This window comes from Capsicum annuum, chromosome 6 (genome assembly GCF_002878395.1).
Source record: "Capsicum annuum cultivar UCD-10X-F1 chromosome 6, UCD10Xv1.1, whole genome shotgun sequence".
Lineage (NCBI taxonomy): Eukaryota > Viridiplantae > Streptophyta > Magnoliopsida > Solanales > Solanaceae > Capsicum > Capsicum annuum.
In genome coordinates, this window is record NC_061116.1 from 120,486,769 (window position 1) to 120,506,109 (window position 19,341).

The 19,341-nt window shown below is 37.6% G+C and overlaps 1 long non-coding RNA gene across 1 annotated transcript; it reads right to left on the reverse strand.

Moving 5' to 3' along the window:
* Window positions 1-6,830: 6,830 nt before the first annotated feature.
* LOC107874978 lies at window positions 6,831-18,217 on the reverse strand. The gene is made up of 3 exons (XR_001675671.2): window positions 18,138-18,217; window positions 17,908-18,018; window positions 6,831-6,913 (listed from the first exon to the last, which is right to left on the reverse strand). It is a non-coding gene; the product is annotated as an uncharacterized LOC107874978 (long non-coding RNA).
* Between the last annotated feature and the right edge of the window lie 1,124 nt (window positions 18,218-19,341).

Consider the following 19,341-nt stretch of genomic DNA (forward strand, 5'->3'; position numbering starts at 1 on the left):
TGATTCAATATGGGTGATTGTAGATCGGTTGACAAAGTCAGCCCACTTTTTGCCTGTGAGGACTAATTATTCGGGAGAGGGTTATGCTAAGATTTACATTGAGGAGATTGTTCGGTTGCATGGGGCACCAGTTTCCATTATATCCGATAGAGGTACACAGTTTTCATCTCAGTTCTGGAGATCTTTTTAGAAGGGTTTAGGTACACGAGTGAATTTGAGCATAACTTTTCACCCTCAGACGGATGGGCAAGCTGAGCGTACTATTTAGACCCTCGAGGATATGTTAAGGGCATGCTTCATTGATTTCAAAGGTAGTTGGGTAGATCACCTGCCACTGGTTGAATTTGCTTACAATAATAGTTACCATGCCAGCATCTAGATGGCTCCTTTTGAAGCTTTGTATGAGAAGAGATGTAGGTCTCCGATAGGATGGTATGAAGTGGGTGAGACCCAGTTATATGGGCCTAATATTTAGCGATGGAGAAAGTGAAGATCATTAGATAACTACTCAAGACTGCTCAGAGTCGTCAGAAGTCCTATGCCGATGTTCGGAGAAGAGAACTAGAGTTTGAAGTTGGTGATTGGGTGTTTCTCAAGGTTTATCCTGTGAAAGGAGTTATGCGTCTTGGAGAAAGGGGTAAAATGAGCCCTCTCTATATAGAGCCATATCAGATTCTGAGAAAGATTGGTGCAGTTGCTTATGAGTTAGAATTGCCTGCAAGTTTGGGTTTCGTTCATTCGGTATTCCATGTATCCATGTTGAAGAAATGCATTGGAGATCATTCTTTGGTATTGCCAGTAGACGGTGTCAAAGTGACAGATTTCTTGTCTTACAAAGAAGAGCCCGTTGAAATTTTAGATCGCCAAGTTCAAAATATGAAGAGCAAAGAGATAGCCTCAATAAAGGTACTGTGGAGGAATCAGAAAGTCAAAGAAGCAACTTGGGAGTCAGAAGATGACATAAGAATTAAATATACCAATTTGTTTGCTTCGATGGAGGAGGAGATAAAAGGTACTATTCCTATCTTATCTTTCCTAGTCCTTTATTATTGCTTGAAATCGTGTCTGTCTGTGTCCCGCATCATCATCCGGGGACAAATGATCCTTAAGGGGATAATATAACGCCCCGCATTTCGGGCTATAATATAGACCATGATTTCAATGTGTTGATAAATCCCAAAGCCATAAATCCTATGCTAATACGACATGTTAATTATTTGTGTAGCATGTGAATTCATTCAAGCTTGAATTTAGACCATAGGGGCCATTTGACTCAAGGACGAGTTGAAAAATACTTTGACCGATTAAGATTAAGTAGACATTATAATTTGTGTCAACTTCTATCGACCATTACTCTTTGTATATGTCGAATTAGAAAGCCTATTATGCGTAAAATGATAGGTTTCCGAGTTATCTTTCCAACGATACCAATTTTGCTAAAATCCGGCACCCGAGCAAGAAGTTATGGCCTTTCAAAGTAATATACGTCGCCTAACTAATCGCACATAGCCACTGGAAAGCATAAGCGATAGCCTAGGCGGCGCCTATGCAAACATAGGTGATGGCATAGATGGCGCCTATGTAAAGGTTTCAAGTGACTTAAACACTCCGTTTTGGGGGAAAAATGGTCCTTTTCCACCTTTATTTAGCCCTAAACACAAAATTCAATTCCAAAGACCCCAAAATACACCTTCATTCATCAAAAGTTCTCAAGGATTCTCCTTAGGGTTTCAAAATAAAAACTCAATCAACTCAAGATTCAACCGGGCGTTTTAGAAACTAATTGCATATTTGGAATCCCCAGAATGTAGGCTTCAAGAAGCACCTACAATCTTTGCATATAGAGGTACGTGGGGTTATATCAAAAATCTCATGGGCTTTAAAAATTCATGTTTTCGAAATGAGGGTTTTGAAATTACAAATATGATTATGTTTTAAACGTTTTATGATATTGATTTGGTCTTTAGGCCTAATTTCAATGTGATTTGATATATCATATATGGATATGCATGTGTTTCATAATGATGATAAATTGAGAGCATGATTTACGCGAAACCCCTCTCTTGATATGATATTTTTTTAAGTTTTCACATGATATGAATCGTTTGAAATCATCTTACAATGCATGTCATGAAATGTCTTACAAAAATGTCATGATTTGGATATGGTTTTTGACTTTCAAAGAGAGGGTTGTTTTGTTTATGTTGAAATATATTGCATATGATAATTGAATGAAGAGAATGATATGATACTGATGACTTGCAAGTAGGGTATGATGATACTCTACAGAGTATGACATGTGATTGATTTGAACAAAGTTTGAATGCATTGATTTTCATGAGAAAGGTGGATACCCAGAGAAGGCGTTTGAGTGAAAGGGCTCATCACTGGAAACCGTAGTTGCCGATGCGGGTCATATGATATTGTATCCTACATGGAAGGATAATAAAATAATTGGAATGTCTCACATGGGGGGTTCCCTGCGATGTACTCATATAGGGGGTATACCGGCTCCAAATCCTGGTGGCTACTTGGATTGGAGGCTTGGCCGCCGAGCACCAGAGGCGGGTTCCACATAGCCATGGAATTATAATTGTAGGGTATTCCACCTAGCTCAATCGCATTACATTGGTATTGAAAACTATTTCATTATGTCCATGTGTTTTCAAATAATTTGGTATGAAACTGTTTTATAATGGCTCTTACCTATATTGTGTAAAAATAATATATTTCTGTTTTTATTTCTCTGCGTACCAGTACTTTTGTATTGACCCCCTCGCCTCCCAGGTTCGGAGGCACAGTCTAGGGGTCCAAAAAACCAGTAGATTCCTTTCGAAAGATCGCAGAATCAAGTGGTGAGCCTTCTATATTTCGGAAGGCCTGATGTCTGTAGTTTAATTTATCATTTACTAGTTTTGGGTCTACTGGGGGTCTTGTCCCAGTTTTCAGATAGGCATTTGTTTTAGTCATGTAGTAGAGATTTTGCAGACGTTATAGAGATGTTGTGTTGAGATTGTGAGACATTATTCCCCATTATTACTTTCGCATAATTCTTGACCATGTTTCCGTTATATTGTGTATCTTCTGCGTTTCTTTTATCATATGAATTGTGTGCATGATTACCAGACAGATAAGGGTGTTTCGGGCCTCATTATTCAGGACACTCATCACGTCCAGGGCCCCGGTTTGGGTCGTGACACTATAAAAATAAGCAAATCAAATAGATGTAAAGGGATCATCACATAACTTAAAATCAAAGTCGAATAAACAATTATGACATTTAACTTAAGACAGAATACAACTCACACTCATATATGTTTTACACTTAATCATATGAATTAATATATGAATGAAAGATGTGTGCATCATCTCTTTCTCTTCTCATTGTGATCGACATCATCATCATTTCATAAATATCACAATATCATCAACCTTGTGAACATCATAAGTATTATATTACTATCACCATCCTCATCAACTCCACAACATTAATATGCATGAATATGCAATATAGTTACTAATCACAATCAATTCACATACAAGCACAAAGTCAAGCAAATCTAATTGCTACAATAAATCATAACCTACCTCGATTCCTTGTTCAACAACACTTCTAGGACACACACTTGTTTTTCTTTTCCATTCAACTTTATCTTGATCTATAATAACAATACTATACGCCCACTTAATAAATTCATTCCTCTTTAAACACTAGAGATTAGTAACCAACTATTTTAGTCACAAAATTGATTTAAATTATCATCATAGGGTTTCCCCCTCTTTAAAACTCATGAACCCTACATAAAGTAACGTAAAAAACTAAGACCCTACTCTTATTAGTGTTTTCTAACACTCTAGGATTACGATTTACTGATTTAGTATTCATTCCTACCAACTTACATTAATTCCATGAACCATACACCCAAATTTCACCATGAATAAGTTTTCTAATGATTTTTGTGGAGTCTAAGAAGTAATTCAAGTTTAGTATGTGAGAAACTTACCTTTAAAGATGAAAACCTCAAGAATTCTGCAGAAATCGCTCCTTTCTAAGCCCTTACCCATTTTTTGGAAAAGTGAGAATAAAAGTACTTCTTGATTTTTTAAAACTGTCAAAATACTTTGTATTACCACTGCAACAATTTGTGACTTAAACAAGCTACCGCTGAAGTAGTTCCCTTTTTTCACTACAACTGTCCTAAGGTAATCTCGGGGCCTATGTATAGTTATGCCTGATAACGCCGAAGCTACACCTTCGTACTCTGAATATTATACGGTCGCTGCCAAATATAGTAACCCAACAAAGGTTGGTATCGAATCCTAAGGGAATACATGGAATTGTGGCTCTCGGCTATTGTAATCAACGAGCAGAACAGGAAAAGTAAAAGGGGGGTTTTGAGTAGCAATATTGAACAAATGGCGAATATCAACTTCGGTTATAATCAGTCATAGGTGAACACTAGGATTGTGTTCCCTATGGCTTCTAAACTCCGTAGGCTTATCATGCTTTATTGAACCAACTCAATACCTTGCACACAAAATCGATAAGTTATGTACCATCAACAGTATTTTGGACGAGCTAACAGCTTTCACCCTTTACCTTTTGAGTCTCAGGATGTCGCCTTGCTAACCCTTATCTTGATCCTAGTTAACTATTACCTTTTGAGTCTCTAATTATTAGATGAAATCTAACCATCTTGCTTAGATAATACCTAGAAGTGTGGATCGACAGCTAACCATCAAATTATTGTTGTCATTATCTTTTCATAGTCACTACTCCTCTTTTAGAGTATGTAGAAATAATCTAGGTTGGATCCTAACATTTGCAACTGCTAAGATAACTATTAAAGTTTAGATAATACAATATTTGTATGGGTATCGGTTCAAAACAACAATATTACCTCCCCTACTTCGTCAATTCGCCAGGGTTTTTACAGCCCTAGCTAAGGGTTTTTAGACGCTCATGCTTGTGAATTAATCAACAACGTTCATTATTGAAAGTATAAGATGAAATCACAATAATCACAAGTAAAAACACAAAATCTTAACTGAATTAATCAACCGAAATCAATACAAGAGAATTCCAAGACCAAGATCGAATCTCAAAATCAAAATATATTTATAAGTATCAAAGGTGCGTAACTTCTAATAATAAACAAATAAGGGGTATTTATAGTACATAAGGAAACCCTAAAACCAAAGCCCAAATAAAAAGGGACAAAAAAGGGTTGGTGGCTATATGTGGTCTCCACATGCGTCCTGGCTTTGGGCGTGTGTGGTATATGCGGCCTGAGGCTGGGCGCATGTGGCCCCCGCATGTGCTCAGACCAAAAAATCCTCTAGGTCTTCTCTCCGTATTTTGGACTTCTGACACATGCTCTGCCTATATGCAGTCCACATGTGCTACATACGATTTGCATGTTGACCTAGGTAGGTGCCGGATGTCTTTTTTCAGCTCTTCTTTAATTCCCGCACATGCTCGATTACAAACCATCCGAAAAGTGTCACTAACACGCATAATTGATCACATAAGTAGTCAAAGACACCTTTTTCATGAACTTAGCACCCAAAACCTAATTTCTTGTAAAACATACCCAAAACGCATTATATCTGACAAAACAATCTCGGAATCATGCACATTTTTCTCATTTTAAGCGTCGAAAGTGCTATATTTCTATAGCACATCATTGCCTATTTTACAACACATATTTTAAAATATGACATTGCAAATCAACCCCTCTATGGTAAATCTTATAACTGAAGCTCTGCAACTTCATTTCAGGTGTTAGAAGTTGCTACGACTTCATAAACTGGTTATCTATCTAAAAATCAAGGCAAACCTCACCACCAATACTCCCATTAACACCAAATTATTACTCAAGTAGTACACCATCAAAATTTATCCAACACTATACTTGCTCTAACTATCACTAAAAATTGCTTAAGAAGGGACTAGGTGTAACATTTTCTCCTAATTTAGTATAACGATGATTTGGGTCATTACACTCTACCCCTAAAGGGGTTAAAAGCCACATCACACTCCTCCAATATATCATGATCCCTTTTAATCATGTCCACTCTCTTGCACAACTAAATATTTATGAAAAGGTAAGAAAAGATCCCCCGAAAACATCTCCTTAGAATAGAAGTGCCCCAGCTCATCCACAATTTATCCCCTACATTAATCTCAATCCCTGAAAGAGCACAAGCCACCATCTTGGACTGGTGAAAAGTCACATTAGTCATAATTCTTGAAAGACAAATTCTTTGGGATATTAGTAGAAACTACACCCGAAATGACACGACCCGAATTGAGGCTTTGTCGTAATGGGTATCCCAAGTCCAACTAGGATCGGAGACCAGCCCCAATACCCAACCCAACCATCCAAATGCACCCTCTGAGTCGGATAAATTCTAAACATATAACAAAATAGTGTTTTGTACAATTCTAGACTCTGGGATAGGTACATAACCATGACTAATCCAAGCAAGTCCAACCGTTCAATACCCCACCAATAACCATACCAAAACCAAAACAATAACCAAAAGTATGTCAATAACATAACATAATATGATGGAACAATCATAAATTCAGTTAAATGATATTAGCCCCAATACCAATGTCAATACTAAGGCTGAAACCACTACCGATACCGCCCATTCTAACCCATAGTAGTTCCACAAAGCCTCTAACCAAAAGTAAAACAATATTCAATCGAGATAAGCCCCCTGACATAGCCAAAACCAAAACCTATGAAATATCCAAAGTATGTAAAGAAATCCATGACATGAAATAGAGCCTTTAGAAATATGGAAACTCACCACTTCAATACAACCGAGATGATCATGAGTCCGAGCACTAAGTAGGAGAAGTAGAACAGTCGGTTCCTGCATCGCGTGGGGATATAGCCGCCTGAAGATGACTTAGCGGGTGAACATTAGCATGCACTCAGGATAAGGATAAAATACTGCCAACCATTAAAACCAAGTAAACCAACCATATGTATTCACAACCATACATACATATATATATAATCATGCTGGGAAAGGGAATTGGATTTAGCATGCCTTTAAACCCATTAACCTGGGTATGTGTAGCTTAACCGTCCTAGAACTATCCACGGGCTATATGGGTCCGGTGTAACCCCCTGAATGGGCCATGATGCATGTAGCCACACGAACCGGAGATACCATAGGAGTAGGGGATTTCTTAGTGCCCTTCGATCTCCATGATACATCTATACAAGTGTACTTAGGGGATTCCCGTGTACCCCATAAGTGTCATATATGTTTGCCATGACCAATCCTCATGTCGGATAACATGAGTTTCCAGTGTCCATTCATTGGACTCACACCTTCACGGTTAGCTATCACACCTCACTATTATTGCCCAATTAAAAATATTACCACACAACCAAACCACCATTCCATTTATTATTAACCAAGCCTATAAATATAGTATCTTCATACCAACTATAGCTTGCAAGCAATGTCCTTAGCCATCTTTTTTAAGAAGAAGGGATTCCCATGTACCCATAGATTACATTATTAAGGTGACTTGGGGGAATCCCATATACCTCAAAAGTGATCATTATTATGTTTGTTAGGGGGATCCCTTTGTACCCCACAAGGTTTTTAATTAGACCAACCATAACCACAAAGACCTTATTATTTAGCCATTCCAAACCATTTAAACCATTTATCCCATTTAGGGTTCCATTACCAAGTTATACCATGCAATAGTTCCATTAAAAGTCCAATAATACAGTAAAAGCATTCTCATAAGCATTTTATCAAACACATTGGGGGAATAGTGTTTCCAAAATAAAAACCAAGTACCAATTAACCCTTACCATGCAACCAAGTACCCAAACCATAATTAAAACATGTAAATCCATAATTAAAACTTGTGAAAACCATAACCAAGCATTTATAACGAAAAACCTCAACATATATTTGAAAATCCAAAACCATACAACAATTATGCCATGGAAACAATTCATAAAACATGCCTTTAGTTGGAACTAACAATGAGGAAGGAGAACATGCCTTAGATTATGAAAAAGATGAGAAGAAATCAGCCCTAAGAGCCTCAATTGACCACCTTGGAGGAAACCCTAGTTTTTGCTTAACCCAAGAGCCTTGAGGGATTTTGAGAAAGTTTTTAAGTATTTGATTGATTACAAATAGGTTAATAAAGCCCCAAAAAGGTGTTTTAAATTGTGGGGCCCCAAGGAGTCGTATAATGTCTGAAAAGCCCAAAACCCAAGAAATTTATAAGGACCAAAACCCAGGGTATTTCAGTCTCCCCCACTAGGATCATTCATCCCCGAATGATGGACAAGGTAGTACAAGTACGAATTGCACCTCAATATATACATTCTAACCTTTAACTAAGTTAGAAAACAAAGATGTGATCAAGAACACATACCTTCTGCACGAATATCCGAAGTAGAAAACAAATGCGATAGTTGAATTTCATATCCTCTTTTGCTTCCCAAGTTGCTTCTTCCACCTTGTGGTTTCGCCATAGAACCCCTTGGTCTGCAATCGATGAGCCTGCAGATCCAAGATCTCAGCCGGGATTTCTTCATAAGACAGAGAATCCGAGATACCTAATCCTTCCAAAGGAACAACCAATGAAGGATCACGTATACACTTTCTCAACATAGATACATAAAATACTGGATTAATGGAGGTTAAACTAGAAGGAAACTCCAATTCATACGCCACATTCCCAACCCTCCTCAAAACTACATAAGGACCAACATACCGGGGACTGATCTTCTCTTTTTTCCCAAACCGCATTACTCCTTTCATGGAAGACACCTTTAGGAATACTTTATCCCTAACCTTTAACTCCAAGTCCCTACGTCTTATATCCGCATAGGACTTTTGGCAACTTTGGGTAGCCTTAAGTCTATCCCAAATCACCTTCACCTTCTCTATGGCCAATAAACCAAATCTTGCCAAATATATCTGCCTCACCAAGCTCAAACCATCCAACAGGAGATCTACACCTTCTACTATACAGTGCCTCAAAAGGGGTCATACCAATACTAGAATGATAGCTACTGTTGTAAGCAAACTCTACAAGAGGTAGATTCTCAACCTAATTACCACCACAATCAATCAAACATGCACAAAGCATATCCTCCAATGTCTGAATAGTCCTTTCTGCTTGCCCATTAGTCTGCGGGTGAAAAGTAGCACTCAGACTAACTATAGTCCCCAACCCCTTCTGAAATGACTGCCAAAAGTGAGATGAAAACTGCATACTAGATTAGAGATAATCGAAATAGGTACCCCATGCAGCTTTACAATCTCATAATGATACAACCTTGCATAATCCTCAGCTGAAAAGTTAGTCCTCACTGGCAAAAAGTAAGCCGACTTTGTCATCCTATCCATGATGACCCAAATCGAATCAAATTGGTTCTAAAACTGAGGTAGAACGGTAACAAAATCCATGTTGATCACTTCCCATTACCATTCCGGCAATTTAATTTCCTAATACAAGCCTCCAGGCCTTATGTGCTCAACTTTCACTTGTTGACACACTAAAGACTTGGCCACAAAATTAGCCACATCCATCTGCATACCATTCCACCAATACATCTCCTTGAGATAATGATACATTTTTTGTTGAATTGGGATGAATAATGTAGCGTGATTCATGCATCTCAGCCAATACCTTTTCTCACAAACCATCAATGTCAGCAAGACATAACCTCCGTTGATATTACAGGGTACCATCACCACTAATCCCAAATACCATTAACTTTTCCCCACTTATATCACCCTTGATTTTCATCAAGATGGGATCTAGAATTTGCTTCTCCTTAATCTCTGTGCCAAGAGGCAACCAAAGTACTTCATGTACCAACACACCACCATTCTCGGAGTCCAAATGACAAACCCTAAGATTAGCCAAACAGTGAATATCCTTTACCAACTCCCACCTCTTTTTATCCACATGAGATAAACTCTCCACAAACAACCTTCTAAGAGCATCAGCGACAATATTAGCCGTACCAGGATGATAGTGAAGACTCATGTCATAGTCCTTAAGAAGCTCAATCCATCTCTTCTGCCTAAGGTTAAGCTCTTTCTAAGTGAACATATACTGTAGACTATTATGATCAAAAAAGATGTCCACGTGCACTCTATATAAATAGTGCTACCAGATTTTCAAAGCAAACATCACCACTAAATGCTTCAAATCATGAGTAGGATAGTTCTTCTCATATACCTTCAACTACCTAGAAGCATAGGCAATCACCTTACCATGCTGCATCAGAACGCAACCAAGTCCCACCTGAGAAGCATCACAGTAAACCACAAATCCTTCATTGCCTTCAAGCAAAGTCAAAATTGGAGCCGAAGTTAGCTTGTCCTTCAGCTTCTCAAAACTACCCTCACAAGCATCGTACCAAGAGAACTTTACCTTTTTCTGAGTTAAATTGGTCAATGGGGCAGCTATCATAATAAAACTATCTACCAACCTCTTATAGTACCCGGTGAAACCCAAGAAGCTCCGAATATCGATTGGAGTTATTGGTTTAGGCCACTTATTAACCACCACCATCTTTTATGGATCCATCATAATCACCTAACTAGAAATAATATGACCTAGAAAAGTAACATCGTTCAACCAAAATTCATATTTTAATAATTTTTCATACAACTATTGCTCTTTTAAGGTTTCCAACACTACACAGAGGTAATTGGCATGATCCACCTCAACCTTAGAGTACAACAGAATGTCATCCATGAAATAGTGACAAACAGATCTAGAAACTAATGGAATACTATATTTATCAAATCCATGAAGGTCATCGGGGCATTGGTCAAACGAAATGAAATAACCAAGAACTCAAAGTGCCTATATCGGGTACGGAAGGCCATCTTATGGATATTCACCTCTCTAATCATAAGGTGATGATACCCAAAACGAAGATATATCTTTGAAAAGAATTTGGCACCTTGCAACTGATCAAACAAGTCATCTATCCTTGGAAAAGGATACTTGTTCTTAACCGTCACCTAATTCAAATACCTATAATCAACAAACATCCGAAGGGAACCATCCTTCTAACGTAGGAATAACACCGGTGCACCCCACGGGAATACACTAGGGTGGATGAAACCCTTATCTAAAAGATCCTTAAATTGCTTCTTGAGTTCCCTCAACTCAGTCGGAGCCATTCTAAAAGGAGGAATAGATATTGGACTAGTGTCTGGAATAAAACTAATCTCAAACTCAATCTCCCTATCTAGAGGAACACCAGGAAGATCATTCGGAAAGACCTCAGGAAACTCATTCACCACCGGAACCAAATGCAAAGAAGGACCTTTCAAATTAGAGTCATTAATCTGGACCAAATAATAGAGACAGCCTTTAGAAATTAATCTCTGAGCTCTAAGATATGATATAAATTTTCCCTTAGGAGCTAGGGAACCACCCTTCTATTTAATAACCGGATCACCAGGGAACTTAAAGACACCTTACAAGTCCGACAGTCTAAGGACACATAGCACGACAGTAACCAATACATCCCCAAAATGACAGAAAAATCCACCATATTTAATTTGAACAAATCCACCAAAGTCTCCTTACTACCAACAGATACCACACACATCCTATAGACTTTTTCAACAACTGCACAGTTATCTACCAGGGTAGAAACATAAAAAGATCCAAAATAACCTTGAGATCAAAACCAAAATACACAATCATAAATGAGGTCACATAAAAAAAAAGTGGACCCCAGATCAAGTAAACAATACACATCACGAGAAAAGAGTTATAATATACCAGTCACCACATCAGCCGATGCCTCAGACTCCTATTAGTTCACAAGAGCGTATAACCTATTTCGGCCTATACCGGTACCAGAAGCAGTAATAGATGCAAAAGTAGCACCCTTTGGTGCAAGAGTAGATAAAGAGGCAACTGAAACCTTTTTTACTCTCAAAGCAACCTTACCAATCGGACGATTTCTAAGCATATGCCCTAGTTGACCATATTTGAAGCACTGGTCACTCCTTTCATCATAAAAACCCTAATGTAACCAACCACAAAACCTGTAAGAAGAAAATAATAAGGCCGATTGAGCCCAACTAGCCTGGGTTAGGGCACTTTCTGCCCTAAAGTTATCACAACCCTAATGACACCTATCACTTGACTGCTTCGGGTAAGGAGCACTAGTTATAGAGAAAGAACCAAAACTCTCCTATTTTTTATTTGGCCACTTACCACTATCCCGAATACCTTGTTATTGACCACCCTACTCAGATAACCTACACCTTTTACCCTGTCTTTTTCCCTACCTTAGCCTACTTTTTTTTTCCCTCTCCACTTGTTGCATATGAACAACCAACCTAGAGATATCCATGTCCTTGATCAGCAATGCTGTCTTACTTTTACGGATGAATTCCCGAGATAGTCTTGAAGAAAAATTTCTCATACTAAACCTCATATCAGGCACCAACTCTGAAGCATACCTAGACAGCTGGTGAAATTTCAAGGCATACTCTTTAACCAAAATCTTCCCCTATTTTAGATTAACAAATTCCTCCTCTTTCGCTTCCCTCAACTCCTGAGGAAAAAAAGGTCCAAAAAGTCATTAGAGATAGTCTCCCACAGAGATGACTCATCAACCTCACTCCTTGCCTAATTCCATTTCTCGTACCATTGGTACGCTATATTCTTGAGCTGATAAGCTACAAACTCCACCCTTCTATATTTGTGGCATGCATAATCCTGAATATCTTTTCCATCTCATCCATAAAACCCTAAGGATCCTCCTCCACCTTAACACCAGTAAAGGTTGGAGGAATCAACTTCATAAACTGGCCAACCTTGTGGCCTCAGAAGATGGAATGATAGATGCACCATGGTTAGCATGAGAAGCCACCAACTGAGAAATCATATGAATCGAGTGACGAAACTCAACATTCATTATGTCAGCTTGAGAAGGACTAGAAGGAACTGGTGGAACTCCAGAAATATTAGGGAACATAACCCTAGACCGAGTATAGATCTCCTGAGTAGAGCGTGTACTATCAACATTGTCCCTAGTTGGGACAGAGGAGTTTTTGTGCACATCAGATCGTCGAGGCATGATCTGAAAAGCGATCAAGCAGGTATTAGAGAAGATTTCTAATATATAGACTCCAAGCTTGAAAATAGAACACAAAGAAAGAGAAACAATTCCTAAATGTGTTGTAGCCTCTCTTTTATGAGTGTGGCGCGCTACACACCCTTAAAAAGACTCTACTCGACACGACTTTGTGGACTCCCCATTAATCATGAACCTAAAGCTCTAATACCAACATGGAATGACCCGAATCGGGGCCTTGTCATAATGGGCATCCCAAGTCTAACCAGGACTGAGGACCACCCCTAATACCCAACTCAATCATCCAAACGCACCCCTGAATAAGATGAATTCCAAATATATAACAAGATAGCATTTTGTACTATTCCAGACTCTGAAATAGGGACATAACCATGAACAACCCAAGAAAGTCCAACCACCCAATACACCACCAATAACCATACCAAAACTAAAATAATAACCAAGAGTATGTCTATAACATAACATAATAAAATGGAATAATCATAAATTTAGTCAAATGGTATCAACCCCAATACCAATTCCAATACTAAGGCTGACATCACTACCGACATAGCCCATTACAACTTATAGTAGTCCACAAAGCCTCTAAAAAAAGTAAAACAATATCCAGTTGGGACAAGCGCCTGACCATAGCCAAAACCAAAACCTATGAAATATCCAAAGTATGTAAAGAAATCCATGACATAAAATAGAGACTTTCAAAATATGGAAGTTCACCACTTTAATCCAACCAAGATGATCAAGAGTTCGAGCGCTAAGCAGGAGGAGTAGAATAGCCGATTCTAACATTGCGTGGGGATATAGCCGCCCAAAGACAGGTTAGCGAGTGAACTCTAGCATACACTCAAGATAATAATAACATATTACCAACCTTTAAAACCAAGTAAACCAACCATACACATTTACGACCATACATACATACATATATATAGAACCATGCTAGGAAAGGAAACTACATTTAGCATGCCTTTAAAACCATTAACCTGGGTATGTGTAGCTTAACCATCCTAGAACCACCCACGGGCTATATGGGTCCAGTGTAACCCTTAAACGGGCATTAATTCATATAGCCGCATGAATCAGAGATACCATAGAAGTAGGATACTCCCGAGTACCCTTTGCTGTCTAAGATACATATGTACAAGTGTACTTAGGGGATTTCCATGTACCCCTTAAGTATCATATATGGTCGCCATGACCAATTTATATCGATAAATATGAGTTTCCAGTGTCCGTCTATTAGACTCACACCTTCATAGTTATCTATCATAACCCTCCATTATTGCCCAATTAAAGCCATTACCACACAACCAAACCACCATTCTATTTATTATTAACCAAGGCTATGAGTAGTAGTATCGTCATATCGACTGTAGCTTGCAAGCAATCTCCTTAGGCATCTTTTTAAGAAGAAAGAATTCTCAAGTGCCCATAGATTACATTATTAAGTTGACTTGTGGGAATCCCATATAACCCACAAGTGATTATTATTATGTTTGGTTGGGCGATTCCATTGTACCCCACAAGGCTTTCAATTAAACTAACCATAACTACAAAGACATTATTATTTAACCATTCCAAACTATTTATACCACTTAGGGTTCCATTATTAAGTTATACCATGCAATAGTTCTATTAAAAGCCAACAATATAGTAAAAGCATTCTCATAGGCATTTTATCAAACACATTGGAGGCATAGTGTATCCAAAACCAAAACCAAGTACCAATTAACCATTTCCATGCAACCGAATATCCAAACCACCATTAAAACATGTAAATCCATAATTAAAACATGGGAAACCATAACCAAGAATTTATAACCAAAACCCCCAACATCTATTTAAAAATCCAAAATCATACAATAATTATGCCATGGAAACAATTCATAAAACATGACTTCAGTTAGAACTAACAATGAAGGTGGAGTAACACGCCTTAGATTACAAAAAAGATGAGAAAAAATCACCCCTAAGAGCCTCAATTGACCACCTTGGAGGAAACCCTAGATTTTGCTTAACCCAAGAGCCTTGAGAGATTTTGAGAGAGTTTCTAAGTGTTTGATTGATTGCAACTAGGTTAATAAATCCCCAAAGAGGTATTTTAAGTAGTGGGGTCCTAAGGAGTTATAAGGTTAAATGTACAGAATACCCCCAACTTAAACTGTATTAATTTCCCACAGGAGAGTGCGACTCCACCTTACCAATCGTACCCTACCATACTAGTAGTACCCATCACTCCTACCCTAGGCATTACTTGGACCCCCAAAACTATCCAATTACAACCACCAAGCCCCAATCACATCCAAGGGTGCGACTAGTACCCTTAACCTATACCCATAACAGAATCAAGAGGCGTTGACACTATCCAACATACGAGTTGGATAATACAAATCATACCCTATCTCACTACTCATAGTGATCCACTTATACTCAGATCTAATTTAAGTTACTAAGTTTCAGATTAAGTAAAGAAAAACCCAAACAAATGACTCATCACCAACCATACGACTCGTACCCTCACAAGCCGTACCCATTCAAGAAACTCAACTACCCAACACTGGAAAATATACGACTGGGTCACCTTACACGTACCCTTAGCATACGACTAGTATGGTGAGTCGTATGATGTCCGAAAAGTTCAAAACACAGGAATTTTTTAAGGACCAAAACCCAGGGTATTTCACAAGACTATGGAAAAATAAGTGTTCTACGTCCCTTTAAGGCTGGAACACTTCACCTTTCCCGCCTGAACCTCTAGCGCTAAGACCCTAGTAGCTTATTTCATGTATGATTCTCAATTCTTGGACTCAAAGGCATAATTAGAAGGGTTTGGAACTGTCAAGAGTGTCATTGATAGAAGTGGCATCCATTGAAATATATTTTCCTTAAATACGAATGGTGGGTAGGGGTATGGACTACTCTACAGTCAGGAGTATAGCATAAAACTCCTAAACTAAAGCTAGATTGCACTTAGGAATAGGCTCAATCAACATCTCCCACTCAAAGACCTTCACATAGTCATGGACGTCTGATATCTCAGCCTTCACATCCCTCATCATAAATACCCTCTAGCAAATAAGACCTCCTAATGTGTTGCCCCTCCTTATAATATTTGTGGCTAGTAAAGTCGGGGAATCATTAGTATTATGGTTGGAGATCCATGATAATCCTATCAATATTGCAAATACAGTGTTAGAAATCAAGCTAGCATACTATGGAGAGGGGAAAATTTCAAAAACTCATGCAAAAGAGAAAAACCTGGATCCACTTTTAGGTGTCATTATAGTGGAAACCTATCGCTGCAGTAGTACCATCATCCCGAAACAGCTAACCTCGCCTCCTATGATAATCTTTTTAAATTTTTCTCATATTTTTTAGCTTTAAGCATAGATAGAACTTCGTGAAGTTTATATAAACTATTTTACACTAAAATGGGTGTGAGTAACACCCAAAATTATGCCGAAATCACCCAAAAATTATTGGAGAATATGACCCTTCATATTCTACCCCTTTCATTAACAAACATATCATGAATTTCATCAATCTTATGTCTAGAATATTGAGGAGCATTGAGAACGTAAGAGAATCTAATATGCATATCATTTCATGCAAGAACACCACCAAATTTTGAAAAATTAGATGAAAATTTTGGAGTTGGTACTATTGACTTTTGTCAATAGTTGTTGATTTTGAGGCCTTGTGAGAATCCTGTCAATTTCTTTAACTCTAAAATGTAACTTATAGGTTGGTAGGACCTTTTGTTGATACCAAGGTGTTTAGATAGGTTATGGTTAGTTGGTTGGAAAGTTAGAATTTTAAGGCATAGAGTTCACTTTGTTAATGTTTATAGATAACGAACTCTGTCGGTGATCGGATAATTCCATTTTTAGTTTGTATTCATAGACTTTTGGGTGAGTTGTAAGGGTAAACCACAAGTTTAGACTGTTGCATGTTGTTTTTGGTTGTTGATGTATAGTCAATTACATATACTGTCCTTGGTCCACAACAGTGGAGCTCTGTCACTCCTACAGAGCCTAGTCTGCACTAGCAAAGTTGTAGTAACCCGGACTTAATTGTACCTAAGAGCTCATGCTTGTGGATTTGGTGCGGAGTTCACTATTGCTTAAACAATGATTTTTTCTTTTTTTTGCTCTATTTTTGTATACATCAACTTTGAAGCTTCACCTGAGGTAGTGGTATGGTATGCGTACACCCTACTCTCCCTAGACCCCACTATGTGGGAAGACACTGGGTACGTTGTTGTTGTATCAACTTTGAAGATTCAGAACAAGATTTTGGGATAATCTAAAAGTGATTTTGAATGATTCTTTCTTGGGTATGATTCTTATACTATTTTTAAACATTTACTTAGTAATTTATTTATGATATCATCTTCAAATCTTGATTTCTAAATTTGGAAATTTGTGATTTGTAAGTAAAATAAGTAATGGCAGCAACAATATTTACACCTATGGGTACAGACATAGATAAAGCACCTACGGGTACAGATTCTAGACAGCAACAATATTTACATCAAGTGTTCTTAACTCCAGGATCTACAGCTGCTAATTAGATTGCTAAGCTAAGTTAGCACAAAATACATCACCAAACTACAGGACAACGACATCAATTCGAGCAATGAGTATAGAAGGGCGGCATCAAACCCAAGTGCTGATCCACCAACAATCATGTTTGTCTTTACGAAAATTGTTGAATTAAAGCACATCTCAAAACATCACAAGCAGAAGAAGTAGAAATTTACCTTGGTTAAGATCGTATGCTATAAGAAGAAGCTTGGTATACATTGGAATAGGGGAACAAATCATCCACGGCAGCAGAGCCATCAAGTTTAAAGAGGTAAAATCACAACCACCTGTGAAGAAGATGGAGTTAAAACAAGCTAAGTATCCACAAAAGGGGAGCTGGCAACAGGAATTACCAGAGGCAAAGTAGATAAAAAAAGCTAGAATTTGGAAAATGAAGTGGCAGCACCTGAACAAGGGAAACATTTTCCATAAGAGACGGCAATTTGAGAAGAAGAGTAGAGAATACTCTTCTCCGTTAAAGGTTACTATGGATAGATATTTTAGGAAACTTTTCATTTTCCACTATTTGGACCGGGTCTTTGTGCTTGGGTCAATAATGTAGATTTGGGTTGATTTTATTTCGATAAAGATGCAATAAAAATGGTCTAGAAATGGACCAAAAAATTTTATTTAAAAAAAAAGTAATGGCATATTGAGGTTTGGTAGTTCAATTTAACTCTGTTTTTGATGAAATTTCATATTGACCTCCTCAAATTATGGGTAACATGATTTTGATTAAAATTTTAGTTTTTTCCTTGAGGGCGTGATGTTGACTTTTGGGTTGTCTTTAAAGACCCTAAATTTGGTGAAAATTATTAATTTCATCCTGAACTATTCATAGTACTAGTGTAAACACTACTATACTTGAATAAGTGATGTTAAACACCCCCAATCTACTAGACCTCATTAATATGTTCTCACTCACAGTCTAGTTGGACTTATGCACTGAAGTGTGATCCGTGCAGGTAATTAAATCCATAAAAAGAAAAGAAAAAGACCTCATCCAATCAAATAACCTCATAAAAAATTTTAGAACATGTACACTCTCTCTCTCTCTCGCACACACAAAACTTAATTCTATTTGATTTTCATGACAATCAAAGGATTTTAGCTTAGAAAACTTGATAAACTCAAAATCTTATTAAGGTTGTATTACAATGATTTTGTGGTTTATTTAATGTGGGTGGGATCAAGTCATTAGAACAAATACAAGAATATTATACTAAATGTCCCTCCTACATATCAGAACCAAAAATTAAATATGACAAATCCATCAAAATAAACAAATTCAAAACTTTATGTTCTTACAATCCCATAATCTCTTCGAAAAATGACATTCATCTATGAAATTTCAACATGTCGAAATGTCCAAATCTACAACGTATAGGCATTGAGATAATTGAGGCAAAAGAATTTTAGTAACTAAGCTAGATTAACGTTTGTTTTAATGAAGGAAAACTTTAAAAAAAATTACCAATTTGAGGTATGTTTCAATGAGGAAAACTTATACAGGGAAGAAAGAAGTTGTTAGGGTGGGATTAAAAATAAAGAAAATGTAAAAAAAATAGGATTTTTTACTGTTTAACAACTTAAGGGGCATTTTTTAGAAG